Below are 18,701 nucleotides of genomic sequence, written 5' to 3' on the forward strand. Positions count from 1 at the left end.
ATAAATAAATCTTTAAAAAAATACACAAGTCATAGATGGGTAACTATTACTTAATAATAGCTATTTGTGATGCTATTTCTGAACTATCTGGTGGGACACAAACTAGCCTATTTGTTGGCATTCATATTGCAGGCCAGAATTTTTACATAAGACCAAGAAGGCTTCAAAAAATTTCTAAGCACCAAAAATTTGAGCCATATGGCTTCTTATTAACTTCCCTTCCTATGCCAAGGATAATGCTAGTGCAAATAGAGGAAGGGCTCCTTAAAAGGGGGCTTCTTACAGACAATAAGAGCAACAATGAATAAATGCAACCCCATAAAACTGAGAAGTTTCTGTAAAGCAAAGGACACAGTCAATAAGACAAAAAGGCAACATACTGAATAGAAGAAGATCCTCACCAACCCTTTATCAGACAACTGACTGATCTCCAAAATATATAAAGAACTCAAGAAATTAGACATTAAAAATCTAAATAACCCATTAAAATGGTGTACTGATATAAACAGAGATTTCTCAACAGAAGAATTTCAAATGGTCAAAAAATACTTAAGGACATGTTTCACTTCCTTAGCTATCAGGGAAATGCAAATCAAAAGAACCATGAGATACTATCCTACACCTTTCAGAATGGCTACAATAAAAAAATAATAATATTAACTTATGCTGGAAAGGATGTGGAGTAAGATTCAGCCATACCACTCTTTGTTATATACCCAAAAGATACTCAATCATACTACAATAGCATTTGTTCAACTATGTTCTTAGCAACCATTATTTGTAATAGCAAGAACTTGGAAACAACCTAGATTCCCCTCAATGGAAGAATAGATAAAGAAATTGTGGCACATCTGCACATTGGAGTACTACTCAGCAGTAAAAAAACACTGATATCTTGAATTTTGCATGCAAATGGTTGGAATTAGAAAACACTATTCTCAGTGAGGTAACTCAGACCCCCAAAAATGAATATGGTATGTACTCACTCATAAGTGTATTTTATCCATAAAGAAACAACACTGAGCCTATAGTTCATGATCCTAGAGAAGCTAAGAGATAAGGTGAACCCAATGAAAAATATACAGAGATTCTGTAGCAATGAGGGCCAGCTTGTTGGGGTTTCTGTACCGACCAGTACCCCACAGCCAGGAAGCCCCAAAGAAAATCCCACAGAGATCTCCATAAGTTATAAAACTGATTGGCACATTATCTCAGTCTTCCTATTAGCTTTTGTAGCTTATATTAGCCCATTATTCTTATCTATATTAGCCTCATGGCTCTTGGTACCTTTCAGTCGGGCAGGTTACATCTTGCTTCTCTGTGGTCTGGGCTGGAATGAGAGGAATGGGCTTCCTCCTTTACAGCATTCTCCTGTTCTCATCGTCCCACCTCTACTTCCTGTCTGGTCAATCAATGTTTTATTAAAGTACATGATTGACAGAATACAGATAATTCTTCTGCACCACTTGCGCTAGTTGGGCACCAAGTGTCAGTGACGACACTATAGGTACGCTAAAATAACCAGACCAGCTCAAAACAACAGATATAATGTAATAATTGAAAAGTGGGGAAACTCATGCCATCAGAGTAAAAGTTCGGATGTCCAAATGGGTCAGGCAAACACCTCGTGCAGAAAGCGAGTGCACCCAGATCTCCAGGTTTTCTTCCCTGAAGACCAGGTCGCCACGCCCCAATTCAATGTGATTGGTTAACAGTTTCCCCAGCAAGATTCACCTGAAAATTGGAAGCAGACAAGATCGTCTAACAATAGTTGGGAGCATGAGGTAGGGGGTTAGAAGAAAGGGGAGAAGGGGCAGAAGAGTGAAGAAAGGGAGGGTTGGGGAGAGTTTGAAGTATTGGGATAGTTGAGATGGAGGAAGAACAGATATGAGAGCAAGGAAAGAGATATCTTGCTTGAGGGAGCCTTTGTGGGATTAGTGAGAAACCTGGCTCTAGAAAAAAATCCAAGGATTCCGCAAGGATGACCCCAGCTAAGACCTGAAGTAATAGAGAAGAAGGTGCCTGAACTAGCCTTGCCCTGTTGTCAGACTGATGATTATATTAAATACCACCATAGAACCTTCATCCAACATCAGATGGAAACAGAGGCAGAGAGCCAAGGTCCGGTTGAAGAGTGGAAAGAATGAGATTATGAACAACGATGTCAAGACCATGAGGAGTTCACTGACAGAGACATTGTTCATGGGCTAATAGGAGCTCACCAACTCCAGCTGGACTGGGAGTGAATGAGCATAGGATCAAACTAGTCCCTCTGAATGTGTCTGAAAATTGGGGCAGCCTGCGTGGCCAATAACAATGACATTGGGATTTGTCTCTACTGCATGCACCGGCTTTTTGGGATCCTATTTTCTTTGGATATATACCTTTCTCAATCTAGATGCAGTGTGGAAGACCTTGGACTTTCCACAGGGCAGGGTGTCTTATTCTCTAGATTGGAGGGTGTGAGAGGGAGGGGGAGGAGGGGAGAAAGTGGGAATTTGGATTTGTATTTTTTTTTGTCCAGAAAATTTTAACAGGTTTATTTATAATTTTTATAAAGTTGAACTGTTGAAATATGTTCACTGAAACATTTTGCTTGCATAATGCTTTACATCTTGCATTTATATTAAAAATTCACACACAAATGAAAATGGAAAAACTGCCAATACCTGATTTCTGTCCCCTATTTTTCCACTCGCAATCATATACTTAGGTACCTTTTGATCCCATGGAAAAAATATCTAACATTCAGAACTACTGATAACAGGAAGAAGAGGAAAAACATTTTTTTGAGAATGAAATGTTTCCCCGCTCATAGTGGACTCTTAAGCACGTTCTCCGCGTATGCGGTGTGCTAGCTGGATATCTTTTGGCATAATTGTTACACGTTTGGCATGGATAGCACACAGGTTGGTATCTTCAAAAAGGCCAACCAGATAGGCCTCACTTGCCTCCTGCAAAGCACCAATAGCCGCACTCTGGAAGCGCAGATCTGTTTTGAAGTCCTGAGCAATTTCTCGCACCAGACGCTGGAAGGGGAGTTTGCGGATCAGAAGTTCAGTGGATTTCTGATAGCGTCTGATTTCACGGAGTGCCACAGTACCAGGCCTGTAACGATGAGGTTTCTTCACCCCTCCAGTAGAGGGCGCACTCTTGTGAGCGGCTTTTGTAGCCAGTTGTTTGTTTCCTGGGTGCTTTACCACCGGTGGATTTACGGGCAGTCTGCTTAGTACGAGCCATGGTATGGGCACCTCCTTACTTACCTACCTCCTTCTCCTTCGGCTGGAGCTCGGCAAGCGAGAGGCGGCGCTGGCCTTAGAGAAAGGCGGCGGCGCGGTGACGGCTGCGAACACTTGGATTTGTATTTTTAAGTAATAAAAAGTGGAGGCTTCTTAGCTGAGTACTTATGACTAGCAGGGGTATGGCTCTTTAAAGATGTCCAACAAAATAGTTAAATGGAGTTCATGATAAGTGAGAAATATGCTACTCAGTGTCTGCAGGGACTGAATCATCTCAGAGGTGTGGTAGCAATCATAGTTCCTTGATATCTCATCCATAAAGCAAGGCTCTCAAGGAACCAAGAGGGAGCATATGAAGCCATTTCCATGCACCAACACATGCACTAAGCCAAACCATGCTAAACCGCAACTAGCATACACAGGGAAGACAGGACTGAATGCTAGGAGAAAGAAGGACAGAGGGTGAGAGCCACCATGGAGCCGCCAGAGTCAGACATGCTGAATCTTTTCTGGAAGCCACGCCTACATGTCAATACACAGATCAATAGAAATGGGCTAAAATAATATAAGAGTTAACTGGAGCTAATGGGCCTAGAAATGTTTTAATTAACATAGGTTCTGCGTGGTTGTTTTGGGGCTAAGCCTAGCTGGGTACCTGAATGAACAAGCAGGCCCTACTTCCTCCATTGGAGCACAAAAACACAATTCCACATGTTCTCAAATTGCAAAGAAATTGCATTTTTGTCTAAGTCTATTCTGATCAATTCACATAACACCCTTTATTCATAAGTCATAAAATATTGTATGTAATGTTCAGACACAGCTTATTATCCAAAGAGAAATCTATCTCCTATGATGACAGTGTCTTTCAAGATAGAAAAATAAGTTTGAGATACTTTGGCAAACAAAAAATGAAATGAAAGCAAAAACAAGCAAGTAAACAAACAAAACCAAAATATTTAGCAAAAAACAAAAACAGCCAAAAAACTGTAGCAAAAAACTAAATATTAGGTCCACTTGTGCAGTACACTAACATTGACAGACTACTCAATTACAAAATGTCATTGCTAAGAATGGGTATAATTACCAAATTTTGTACATAGTTTGGGATATTTGTGTGTACATTTGTTCGTGTAAAATAAAATAAAATAATTTTAGTGCTTACTCATATTTATTTTACTCCTTGGTAGTGCCAATATTTTATTGAAAGAAGAAACAAAATTTGTGAAATAAGAAAATTATACTGGTAATGTATGAAGTTCTAACTATGTCAAGAAAGTGAACACATGAATTTTATGTATGTTTATATGAACACAAAGGTATACACAAACTCATACAGACATACATAAACTTATGTAAATGTTTGGAAGGAATTGAAATTCATTATGGTATATTTGAAGAAATATTGTGAAAACTGAACTCCCAAGCTTATAGTATGAAGTGTTATCAGAACTTTCTTACTCAGGTACCAGTAATGTACTTTTTGGATATCTTCTTGGTCAAAGACATGCCTACTTAGCCACATTGGAGCTTCACAGACAATTTAAAAAATGTGCTTACACCTTTAAATTTGATGTAAAAAAATGTACTTTTATAGTAATTAGGAATTTCCTATATAATAATGTTTTCATAGAATAGAAATTACTCTGTTGCTATTTAAAAACTTTAATGGGATTCACTGCATGTTGTACAATAGTAGGATAATCTTATAAAAAATCATCTTGTTAGTGGAGTAAAATTTGCAGGAACAAAACTCCTCACTCTCATGAGTTACATGCCCTAAAAGAAAAAAATATATATATTGAGTAGTATTCAGATATATTTTTGCCATAGCAGCCAAAAAATCAATGGAAAATTAAGTAATTGTAAATATTATATTTAAGACCATTACTGGGAAGGAATATCCCAACATTACATAATGGCCAGCAATATGATACTAGAATGTGAATAGACTTATACAAAAACAATTTCTATTACTCTGCCAGAGTCAAATAGAAACAAACTGAGTCCTAATTACATGAGTTTGGAGGCCCAAAGAGGCCAAAAATCAGAGAGTTTGGGAATTGTTTCTAGTTTATTTAAGGCTATTGGGATACTAACTCAAACAAAGGTACCACCTAGTTGTAAATTAGAGGTCTGTTCTCTCAAAGCAATTGTCAACAGGTGGAACTAGTTGCCAGACCTAGAACTCCTGAAAGAGGAAAGTAGTTGGTTCCTACCTAAAACAAAAGTCTAAGGATGCAACGAAGTTCCAGTTCCCTTTATGAAAATAACTTGGGATTCCAATCAGGGAGTGGTTTGCCTACAGAGTGTTTGTTCTAGGGCACGAGTCTAGGGCATGAGCAATGGATGTGGCCCATGACTTTCAATGTGTATGTTAATGCAGTCTTTTGTTTTACTCCTAGGTTTTAGGATCAGGGTTATATTAACCAGTTGGACATTAAACACAAGGAATATTTTCAGTACTCACTGAAAAATTTCCTCCTGATACTATGCCACTTGTTTCTGTTTTGTTATTTTCATTCACGTCTTCGTATTCTTTACCATATCGCTAAATTCCCACACCTCTACTCTAGAAGAGGGTATTTTTGTCAAGGATGACCCTGAAAGCTGCTATATATAACTATGCATCACTTGACCCTTATCAGAAATGTATCTTTCAGAAATAATTAGTAAATAACAAAAGGATATGAAGGAAATGTCTCATTTTACAGGGTAAGAGGCTTTAGGGGACTATTTCTGATATTGTACATCTTCATCTAAACCCTACCCTGAAGCCAAGAATTTCAGAATTGAAAAGATGGCAGAAAGAATCCCACAGATTAAGAGGTAGCAAATGATTCCAAAGTACCAATATTTTTCAGCATCAAATTTACTATCATATACATGAATACAGAATCTGAGATAATAAGAAAAGGATAATATGTAATATTATTAAATGTGCATTGAACTCTTCCATCTTTACATCTCCTTACTACTTAAGAGTCCCTGAGATTTGGAGGGAGGTGCATAAATGTCTGACTCGTCATCTCCAGCAGGGTAATAAGTACTGAGGCTATTTTTTTTTTCATATTCTGTTGCTGCAATATCTTATGCCCACGGGGAACATTAGCTCTAAATGTCATCATTCTCCACTAAGCAGGACAAGTGAGAAAAATGATGAAAATTAAGAAATGGAAAACTTTATTAATGCATAATTAATAGAGCAATAATCTACGATAGTGAACTGGACAGATTTATGCCAACTTGGAACAACTTGAAATTATCTGAAATTAGGAAAATTCAATTAAGAATATACCTGCTTGTGAGCAGAAGACTCTATAGAGAAGTTTGTATAGTATTTTCTTAATCAGGGAACAATGTGGGATAGCAAAAGAAATGAGGATATTGTTATCCCTAGGCTGGTAATACTGTTATATATACGAAAGCAGGCTGAACAAGTCTTTAAAAGCAGAACACTAAGCAGGTCTGCTCAATGGTGTCCAGTCAGTACTATACCAGGTTTCCTCTGTTCAAATGCCTGTCCTGCCTTCTCTTGATGCAGAGAAATTATAAGACAAATAAATAGTTACTCTTAATTTGACTTTCTTCATTGGGGAATTTGATAGGAGCAAGTGTAATACTAGCTACATCACATAGTAAGCATAATAGAAAGAGAAAGAATTTAACTTGTACTATATGCAATCCCTTAATACCGAAAGTTTTATTTCTAGAACACATAAATTCCCTTCTCAATATTATTTCTATAATCACACACATGAAATATTGCTTGTTAACTCATTAAAATGGGATAATAGGTAGGTCAGTGTGAGCTTACTCACACTAATAATAATAATGAGTATTAGGTTGAATACTTGTTTGCTATTATTTATGGACAATTTACATTAGTATAGATTATTGTATATTGTTATGAATTCAAATTATATTTGTTATATTGAATAAGCTCCTATTTCTCTTTAAAATATTTGTATACCTATGCAAAGTTATCTTGTCATAATGTATGCATGAGTGTTTCTACCTCTGTTTAAGTCCTTTTGGATATTGATACAATTTTAGGATATATTTATCATATTGCACTATACATTTCTACCTCTGATCAAGAGGATTATACATTGTTTACATTTTGAGGTCATTGTCATCATTTGCTGCACATTTGTTTAAGCATTGTCTAATATTCTAATGTGAAGCCTTAGTCTGTAATCTATATAGATATTAAAAATTATCGGTGAATAGTAATACATGTTTGTCATACTTATAGTTAGATTATTCAGTTCCCTTTGGTACATAGAGCTTCTATTCCCTATAGATAGGTAATCACTTCAAACCCTGTCTCAAAAAACCAAAAAAAAAAAAAGACTGTTGAATATGGCTTAATCATATTACTAGCTAGCTCTTATATCCTAAACTAACCCATCCACATGAATCTGTGCAATACTATGAGGTCAAAACCTACCTTCAAAGATATAGCAGTCTCCAGTCTGTCTCTGGTGTCACCTACATGGCTTCTCTTGGACTCTGCCCTCTATCTCTCTCTCTCTCTCTCTCTCTCTCTCTCTCTCTCTCTCTCTCTCAACAATTCATACAGAGCATTTAAGTTTTTGGTGGCAGAGCCTCTTAAAAGAGCTGAAAAGTCTTGCAGCAAAAGATGAGTCAGGAAGCCTTTCTCAAATGAGATGCACTTGCCCCTCTCAAAGAGGGCAAACCCCCAAAAATGCTGCTACCAAAAAGCTATGCTTAGTGCTGTCCAGAATTAGTTCCCAAGCTCTCCCATGTTTTTTGTGAATGAAGTCGTTCGCACGTTGGCCACCATTTGTTGACAGAGTATTCTGTCCAACTAAGTCCCATATGTGTTTAGTCCTAAAGAATCACAAAAAGGCCTACATTAATTATAAATGGATTGGCCTATTAGCGCAGGCTTCTTATTACTTTTATAATATTATTTGTCCATAATTCTTGTCTGTGTTAGTCACCTGGTTAGGTACATTGGTGGGTGAGGCAGTCACATCTTGCTTCCTCTGCATCTGGTTGATGGCAGCAGACTGAACTTTCTACTTCCCAGAATATTCCTGTTCTTGTTGCCCCACCTCTAATTCCTGCCTGGCTACTGGCCAATCGGAATATTTTGGACATTGATTTCAGAGTAAGAGCCTAAATACTTTTTAAATGTTTTTCTGTTTTACTATATAAACATTTAAATTTTGGTAAAATTCACTGCATGTCCTTCAATAAATTTTCTCTGCAATCACCAATATCAGTACTCTATCCTCAGGTCATATATCTGTTCTCACCTTTCAGTGACATCTGACTTCAGGCAAAAGTGTGTGTGTGTGTGTGTGTGTGTCTGTGTGTCTGTGTGTCTGTGTGTCTGTGTGTTTGGATATGGGGCATTCTACTAGCATATGGGCATCATTTCAAAGCTAGCATACCTGAGAAAAATCTATCTTTCCCCTTTTATCATCTCATTCAATAATATAAGCCATGCTTATAATATTTTTATTTGATAATGGTTCTGCTGAATACAGTAGAATGTTGTCTGGGTTTTATAGTGAAATAATGGAAATTCAATAATACAAGCTTACATAAATATCCATCAAATACTATTTGTAAGCATTAGTATAATAGCATGCTCGAGCCTTTGAATTTGCCACATGTGGTATGAAAACAGGCCAGTAAATCTCAGAGCTCTTGAATTCACTGCATATGCTTCATGACCTGGGACTGCATGATAATATCCGTATACCAGTTTTCTATATGTATATACTAGAAATAGATCTAGTTTTAAATATTTCAAATTATCAGCTCATGGACAGAGCCCACAATGACTCAGAGAAAAAAAGAAAGAGCAAGACTCCCCTAGACTTGTCAGATGCTAAAGCCTGAAGTGTATCATTTTCTTGCAGATGGAGCAGTGTTTCAAGACTGAGACTGTGGTGCCCGAAGTTTAAAGAGAATCAGGTGTTTGTGAAGCAGGAATCGAGTTGCCACACAGGAAACTATATTCTTACATATTAATCAAATAGTGGTTTTATGAAGATATTTCTTTAAAGTAACAAATTTGAGATAGAATTTCCTCTTGGGACTGAAACCTGCCATTCTATCCTAGTTGGCCATGTATACTCAGAAAACTTCCTGTTACCACTCTTCTCTAATTTTCTGGAATTGTATAATACTACCACACCTGCTTTAGAAAATGAGTAATCTAAAAGTGTCTTCTATGTTTCCAAATTTCCAAATGATCATGTTGCTGGATGAGGTTGCTACCTGGTTATCTCAGGTTTCAATGTAACCATGGAGTCAAAAGAATAAGATAATAACTATAACTTACAGACCACACTGTTAACTACTCTAAAGATCATGGTATTCTATTTACTCACAAAATACAATGTCGCCCTCTGTAAACCCCAATGGTAAATTATGTTTTGTGACAAGAAGATGATAATATCAAGAAATGAGCAAATGTTTGTGTTCTTTGTCTATTGTCCTTATGCATTTAATGTAATAAGAGCAACATGAAAGAAACTCCTGTATTTTCCATCTTAGACACAGAATGAAGATGGGAATAAAACTTGCACAACCACTCTGTAAATAAGTATGCTGGTTTGTCAGAAAAATTGGTAATCAACCAATTGTAAGATCTAGCAATACCACTCTTGAGCATAGAACAAAAGGATATTCAATCATTATAAATTACATTTGTTCAGTTATGCTCACAGCAGCAATATTTGTAATTGCTAGAACCTGTACATAACGTAGATGTCCCTCAACCAACGATCGGATAAAGAAAATGTGGTACATTTATACAATGGAGCTCAGTGGTTAAAAAAAGAATCTTGAAATTTGTAGGCCAATTGATAGAACTAGAAAAAATACCATCCTGAGTGAGGTAACCCAGAATCAGAATGATGAGGATGTTATTTACCACTCATTAGTGAATACTAGCTATGAAGGAAAAAATAAGGACTCTATGACCCATAACCCCAGAGGAGCTAAGTAACAAGGGGAACATTAAGAAAAACATACATTGATCCCCCCTGGGAAGGGGAAATAGACAATATCTCCCACGAGAATTGAAAAAGTATGGGTGAGGGGAGAAGGAAAGACTGATAGGGAAGAGGCAGAGATAAAAGGAATAGTGAGGAGAACTTGAGGAACAGGATTGTTGAGATGGGGGATGCACAGGGACAGAGAGCCAAGAAAAAGGTATATTGAATGACAGAGCCATTGTGAAAATAGCAAAAACCTGGAATTAGAGAAATTACCAGGAATCCACAAGCATGATCGCAGCTAAGACCCTAATCTATAGTGGAGAGGGTGTCTTAACAGCTCTTCTCTGTAGTAAGATTGATGACTATGTTAAATGTCATCATAGTACCTATATCCAGCAACTGATGGAAGCAAATGCAGAGATCCACAGTCAATCACAGGGATGAGTTCCCCAAGTCCAGTAGAAGAGTGGGAGGAGTAAGGACATGTGCAAAGTGGTCAAGACCATGATGGGGACACCCACTGAAAGATCTTACCTGAGCTAATGGTAGCCCCAAAACTCTAACCTGACTGTGAGGGAACCAACATAGGACCTTTACTAGGCTTTCTTTATGCCATTGAAAATAATTAGAGTCATGATGTCTTTACTGTTTAATATTGTGTTATGTCCTTTCTTCACATCACCAAATGGGAGGGAGGAGCAGCATGTCAAAGAAAACAGGCCTGTTCTTTTACTCCATATTTAAGGCAGTTGTAGATCATAGCCTAGGCTGTGATAAGACATTAAGCATCAACTGGGCTGTTTCCATATCCATGTTCACGTGGTTGTTCTTCAGTTTCTCGACATGAGCATTCAGGATGAAATTACTGCTGAACAACTGAAATATGTAAGGAATAAACACAGATATTTTAGACTAAGTATACATATAAAATAATATATACCAACATTTTCATATTTAGATTTTAATTATAAAACTTGTCAAGCAGATAGCAAGGATGGAAATTTATGTCTACTTCACCTTAAAAATAAAGTGTAATAAAAAGGAGGTAGGTATTAAAACATGAAGTAAAGGTTATGAAATATTCCTTTATAGTGTGTGATTATATGTCATTGTGATTGATATAATAAAGATCCTGACTGATTTTTACCTAGGCAGGATAGGATAAGAGTAGGCTACAGTAAGAAGTAGCTGTATAAAAGGAAGTAGTCTCAGAATCATGGGGAGTAGTGGGATGGAGATATACTTCCTGTACTGAGAAAAGATACCAATCCACATGGCAGAGAACACATACATAAGAAATATGATCAATTTAAAATGTTAGCTCCAAGTTAGCTAGTAATATGCCTGAACTATTGTCAGAGTGTTTATAAGTAAAAAAAAAATTATCTGTGGTTATTCAGTGAACTTTCTGGTGGGATACAAAACTCTGCCTACTAATGGCATTCTGATGTGGGGCCCTAATTACTACATAACAACTAGAAAATATATATGAAAAAATTCGAGGCAACCCAAAATTCCTCTGAATAACTGCCTTTGCTCAACTAAGCTCAATGCTAGTGGCAAACAGGGGAATGACATTTTAAGAGGTGGCTTCTGGGCTGGCTGCTGGTGACTAATAGGAGTATGACATTATTAAGAAGGCCTCCATACAAACACTTAAAATGGTTTAACTGTAGGCTGTAGGTTACTCAGTGTCAGCACAGACCCAATAATGGTGCAGAGGTTCAGTGGTAATCATGGCTCCCAGATATATCAGCCACAAAGCTAGTCTCTGATGAAACCAAGGGCGAGGAGCCAGGCTCAACTGCCATGTAACAACACATGCTGTACTCTGAGCAGTGTGAAACTGCAAGTAGCATAGCAGTTTAAGATTTGTCTCATGTGACCAAAGAACAATGGAGAAGTTCAGGAAAAAAAAAAAAAAGATCAGGACAGGAAAACGACTCTATACAGACTTATGTGTGTTTATAAATATGCATGTCTTCATTTCTTTAGCATCTCTGAAGCTCTTTTTGGTACTTTATATATTTATTGTGAATTGAAATGAGAATATTTATGAATCACTGATGAGGTGGTATTTATGTAATTGTTCTCTGTTTATTTATTTTTTATTCATTTTATATTCTAAATACTGTTCTCTCAGCAATTCTCTTCCCAAACCCTGTCTCCCCACAGCCCATCCCCCATTAATTCCTCCCAAACATTAGGCCTTCCAAGGGAATGCAACAAAGCCTGGCACATTAAGCTGAGACAGTACCAAAACCCTATCCCCTCATCAAGGCTGAGACAAATATCCCAACTTATGGGATTATCTCCAAATATTAGATCTTGCACCACAAATAAATCCTGGTCCCCCTGTAATGGACCCCTGAAATAGACCAAGCTACACAACTGTCTCCCACATGCAAATAGCCTAGCTCAGTGGAACATAGGCTTCACAGCTTTGGTGTAGAGTTCATGAGTTTCCATGAGGATGTTTCTGTTCTCTGTAGATTTCTCACTCATGATCTTAACTGTCCCTTGCTTTTATAATCCCTCCTCTTCTTTTGTTGGATTCCTGTAGTACAGTGTCATGCCTGGCTGTGGATCTTGTTCCATCAGTTACTGGATGAAGGCTCTATCATGACAGTTATGGTAGTCAAAAATCTGACTACAGGGCACTCTCTCCAATTTAGCTATAAGTGTAGGCTGGGATCATCTTTGAGGATTCCTTAGAATTTCCATAGCACTGCTTTGGGAACTAGGAACATGAGGAAATGGGATACTGGAGTTGGGGGAAGGACAAAGTGGGGGAGCAATATCAGTGATATCTTCAAAGAGAGAACTATTGTGGGGTTAAGGAGAAATGTGGAGCTAACTTTCATAATCCACACAAACATCATATAAAAATGCTTAAGAGTCTTCAGTATTTAAAACCTGGAAATTCAATAAAATTATCTTCTATCACTTTTTCTCTCACACAAAAAAAATTGTCCTTTGTAACAAATTTTACACTAGTAGGAACTTAGACACAGTCTCTTAAGCCATTAATGTAGCTTTTATTTTGTATTCTAATCATCTTGCTAATTAACATAAAAGTCTAACATTGCTACAGAACATCAATGCAAATTTAATGATTTTAGCAGATCACTCCAATGCCATAATTTACCAACATATATCCCTTACTAGGATATTTATGTTTTGGTATTCAAAAGTTATCAAAAGCCTCTCACTGAAGGCTAAAACTGGGACTGTGTAACCATTCTTGTAATAACTAATGTTAAGAATAAAATTTAAGTCGATTACCTGAGACAATCATCTGTATAAGAAATTGAGTCTTCTTTAGAAATTATTACTTAAGTAATACCAATAAACATGATATATAGGATCTGGAACAAGTAGTTTAAGAAGAAATGTTGGAGAAATTTTAGAAACTGACAAATCATGACTGAATCATTAGGCTTGAGGGTTTTACCTCAAAAACATGGAACTAGTATAAACAAGGAAGTAATTTTTGATTACAAAGTTCGTGGCAGGCCTTGGTACCTTCCTGAAGACAAAGTAAACAGTTTTAGAAATCTATTTTCTTTTTTAATTTGTTTTATTACTTTAAAAAATACCAATCTAAATTATCACTTCCTCCCTTCCTCCCACTCCCTCCATGTGCCATCCCACCTCACTCACTTCAATCCTAAGTGAAAGCAAGGCACCATGACCTGTGGAAAGTCCAAGGGCCTCCCTACCTCTAGGTTGAGCAAGGTATACATCCAAAGAGAATAGGATCCCAAAAAGCCAGGACATGAAGTAGAGACAAATCCCAGTGTCATTTTCAGTGGCCCCTTTAAATCCTGTCACAATATCATCAACACAAATTTTGCCTTTCTTTTAATATTTCCCCTTATTTCCTAAGGCTCCATTCAACTCTTGCCACCTTTGATTTCCAAAAAATGTTTCACCTCTTCCTTTTCTTGTCCTTTCTCTTATCTCCTCAAAACGCATTACCATTTTACAGGCACCCCTTCCATTATTGTGAGTCAATAAGATCTTTCTAAATATTTCCAACACGCTATTCCAAGAAAAGTCTCAACAAAGTCATGAAATCTCCCTGCCAGTTTAGAGATCCAGGCCCATGGCATGTCTTTCTTGAATCTCTGTTAATGTATACTCTCAACTCCAGTGACCTAGACAACATATGCTGCTTTTCCCATACCTGGTTTCTCATAACTCCATGTTACATATCTGTGTTATCCAAAGGCACATTCTCTGGTGATATCATATATGTGGAATGGCTGATATGAATCATGGACTGATTCATGCTGTACTACCAAAAGTATTTCAGCATTTGCTCAAGGTGATTAGTGTGGAAAAACTGCATGATAATTGTGGGGAAAAATGGTGCCTTCTGGAATACTGGGAGAGAGTTCTCAGAAAATTTAATTGCTAAAGAATGACTAGGATGCAGTCATGACTATCCTGCATTCCTTAAGGCCCCATCTGAATAAGAAGAGCAAATCTATATTGACTAGTAAAGTTCAATGCCCGAGTCAGTTTCCCACTCAACAGAAGTAAAATGATGGGGCAATTCTACTTTTAAGGAGGTATGATGTTTTCTCTAGCATGGTTGTGTGATTTTATCTCTTGACTAATCCAGGGAGGATGCATATGCCTGTGAATAGAGCCTACAGAAATAATACTTTCCCTGTGTTGAGTCACAGAGGGTTAATCACTCCTTGATATACATAGTAATTGCCAATGTGAGCAGTCATTTCTGTATGTAATCCCACATACAGATTCTGGCAGATGAGCTGAGAAGAACTGAGTATATTCACCACAGTTTAAGCTTTATGACCTAAGTAAGATATCATTTTTTTCTCTTTCTTAAGCCTGAAATAATCTGGAAGTTTTCTAATGTTTAACAAAATAAATGGTATCAGGTTTTTTATGGTAAAATTGTTCCTTTTCTTAAATTTAAAAGGATGTGGCTTGAATGAGTTAGGAGTGAAGGTTCTGTACCTTTAAAGGAAACTAATGTTGGGGCTTGGTAGCCCTGGAAAGATTTAACAATAGGTCAATAAGTCCCAGGGCTATTAATGATCATCCTTGTGATCACTGGTAGGTAATCGTGATATATATTGCTTCCAAGAATTATGCCCATAATTCAGATACACCGTTGGGTACAATTGGGCTTCATATGGATATGATGTATGACCTCAGAAGTAGGGAAATGTACATCAGTGTTAAGGTTTGTTTGCCTGGACTGCCTAATAGATTATAGTTGAACACTTGCAAGAAAGAGTTCAGTCATCTAGAAAAAAAAAACAAAACAAAACATGAACTCATTTCCTATGACAGACAAGATAGAGCCTTGAATAAAAAAAAAATAAATTGACAAGGTTTTCCAGTATTATTTCGGGATGGAATTGACTCAACTTAATATTATGCTAAATTAGCTTTGAAACTGCTGTTTAGATAGATCACTGGATCTCTGTTTTGAAAAAAGACCTGGTTCTTTGAAATATTAAAATTTGATGAGGGAAAACAAATCATAAAACTCCTGAATTTAGGTATTGAGTAGAAGCAAATTCAATAAACATATCAAATTTTAATATTTGCCATTTCACTTCCAACTAGTGTAAACGTAGCACTGAACTCAAGGAAACATGTGAAGGTCTAGTACTGTAAGTACTCTTATATTCTTGAGTATACTTAGAGTTGCATTAGTTGTAAGTGGTTTAGAGCAGTGTACAGAACTCCCAAGGTTCAGTTGAAGAGCAGAAAGATAGATATTTTGAATTTGCATCTAAGGATATGATACTTTGGAAAAGAGATTCTTCTTTTGTTTTCACAGAGGATCAGACCTTGTGGATTGCATTTATTCTGATATGGTATGATAGACCATGCCGTCCTGAAGGGTTGGTGCGAACATCTTCAGAAAATTGCTTCACTCAACTGCCAACTGAGATGAAACTAGCACACAGGTTATACCATGAAAGACCTAATTAATGACGCCCCCATTCAGCAGGATGCAGTTTGAAGAGAAATAACTGTGCCCATATTCCCAAAAAATGTTTATAAATGTTCTTTTACATTTAAAGGGGGATATGATATAGATATGAATAATTTTCATTAGTATAGATTTTGCTTTATTGATAGAGATTTAAGGTCAATTTTATTATATGTATATGTATTTCTGATACTGATTAAGATATTGTGACTGTGTAGTTCATTTAAAAATGTAATGTATATAGGTAGTTAATAGATAATCATAATAGTCAAGTTTATAGTCATGTTAGTTAATATTTTCTAGATGTACGTAGATATATTTTAGATAGCCATTCTTCATATCTTTCAAAAACTTATAGAATATGGCATTTTTAAATGTTTTAATAACTTAGGACTTTTCATGACAATGAGACACTCTGCTCCCGGCAGCACCAATCTATTTCAAGAGGAAGATGGGCATCAAAGAGGCTCGTTATGGAGTTTGATAGCCATTTGGGCAAGAAACTGCTCTTGCCTGGACTATTGCATAAACTGGACACAGAGAACCCACAGAGAGAGGACTACTGAACTTGCCTAAGGTGAGATGATCTTTCGGGGTTCCTGATTCAAGAAAGAGTCTTCGAGACATTCTGCAGGGCACAACAGATAGTGACTGAACTGACTTTGAATTTTCCTGCTTTATGGAAATGTCTGCTGGATACCATGGGCCTGAAGGCTGAAGATGGATGCCCCAACGGTACAGAGGAACTTTGGGTGACTGTCCAGGCAGCAAGATGTCTCTGTCATTTCTAGAGTTTTAAAAGTTGCTTTTTTCTTGTTTGCTTAGGTAGTATTGTATCTTTCTGGAGTCTTTGATGAAGTTAAGAATAGTTAGTTATAGTTTTCCTTAGTTATGATAAAGACTATTGTAACTTTTACTTGATAACTGTCTTGTTATAAGTAATTTTGCTATGTTAAAGTTAAAGCCTTTTTTTTTTTTTTTTGTTTAAACCGAAAAAGGGGAAATGATGGAGGAAGGTCATTGGCTAATAAAGGAACTGACTTGGCCCATTTTATTGGTTAGAAGATAGGTGGGAGGAGTAAACAAAACAGAACGCTGGGAGGAAGAGGAAGTGAGCTCAGACTCCACAGCTCTCCTCTTGGGAGCAGACGCCTGAGAGAGACACCATGCTCCCAGCTCCCAGCTCCCAGGCAGACGCATGCGATCCGACCCAGGATGGACATAGGCTAGAATCTTCCCGGTAAAACCGGTGCTACAGTTTATTAGAAATGGGTTGATCGGGATATCAGAATTAGCCAGTAAGGGCTAGAGCTAAAGGGCCAAGCAGTGCTTAAAAGAATACAGTTTCCCTGTAATTATTTCGGGGCATAAGCTAGCTGAGCAGGCGGCCGGGGTGCTGGGAGGCAGCCCCGCAGCTCCTCTTATTACTACAGAAAGAGGGAGAAGATGACCAAGGAAGTCAGGATCATGAGGGGTTGGTTTACCCACTGAGACAGTGTGCCTGATCTAATGGAAGTTCACCAAATCCATCTGTACTGGGACTGAATGAGCATGTGATCAAACCGGACTCTCTGAATATGGCTGCCTATGGGGGCAGACTGAGAAGCCATTGATAATGGCACTGGGACCTGTTTCTACTGCATTTACTGGATTTTTGGGACCCTAGTCTATTTGAATGCACACCTTCCTAGGCCTGGATGGAAGGGGGGGGGGCTTGGACTTCCCACAAGGCAGGGTACCCTGCCCTCTCTTAAGGATGGAGGGAGGAGGGAGAGTGGGGGTGCGGGAGGGGAAAGAGAAGAGGGAAGGAAACGTAAATTTTTGAATGGAAAATAAAAAAAAAAGATATTCTTCTATTCTCCCACAGAATCTTCACAGACCATTTACAGACATGGTTATACCTCCAACTATGATGGTGAGAACATATTTCCTAATTTCCTACTTGCTTATGTCACTTTAAAACAGAAATACATCTGGTGTCTAGTTTGAAGCTTCACTGGGACTTCCTAAAGTTGAAAGGGACAAAAATTTATCTGCATGTTAAAGCAAAATTCTTCACTCTCAAGAGTTGCATGCACTTAAGAGAAAATATTATTTATTCTGGTGTTATATTGTTTCCACGATGGCCTAAATATAATGGGACCTATTTAACTAAATATAGGGGATATGATTAAATAGGTAAGGTTAAAGAAATACCCACACTGCAAAATAAGAACCTGAGACTTGAATGATCCCTGGCTTATGCAAGAGTTAGTTATCACATTTTGCTAGAGAAATAGAAATAAGTGTGTTGTATTACACATTGATACACTGATAGATTTGTGCATCACTTGACCCTCACCAGAGACATTTCTTCTTGCTCTAGATAGGAAATAATACAATGATTTGCAGGCGTTCTCTTTCTACAGAAACTAAGAGGCTTTGGGATACTTTGTTCTGATGTTACATGTATTTATCAAAGCCTTGCTCTGCAGTCACATACATGTATATTCA

The 18,701-nt window shown here is 37.4% G+C and overlaps 1 pseudogene; it reads right to left on the reverse strand.

The window, feature by feature from the left end:
- Positions 1-2,810: 2,810 nt before the first annotated feature.
- Positions 2,811-3,240, reverse strand: LOC121450872 (annotated as a pseudogene).
- Between the last annotated feature and the right edge of the window lie 15,461 nt (positions 3,241-18,701).

The sequence above is a fragment of the Microtus oregoni genome, unplaced genomic scaffold, assembly GCF_018167655.1.
Source record: "Microtus oregoni isolate MIOR12 unplaced genomic scaffold, Mior012 000000F_ref0000247, whole genome shotgun sequence".
In the NCBI taxonomy this organism is placed as follows: Eukaryota; Metazoa; Chordata; class Mammalia; order Rodentia; family Cricetidae; genus Microtus; species Microtus oregoni.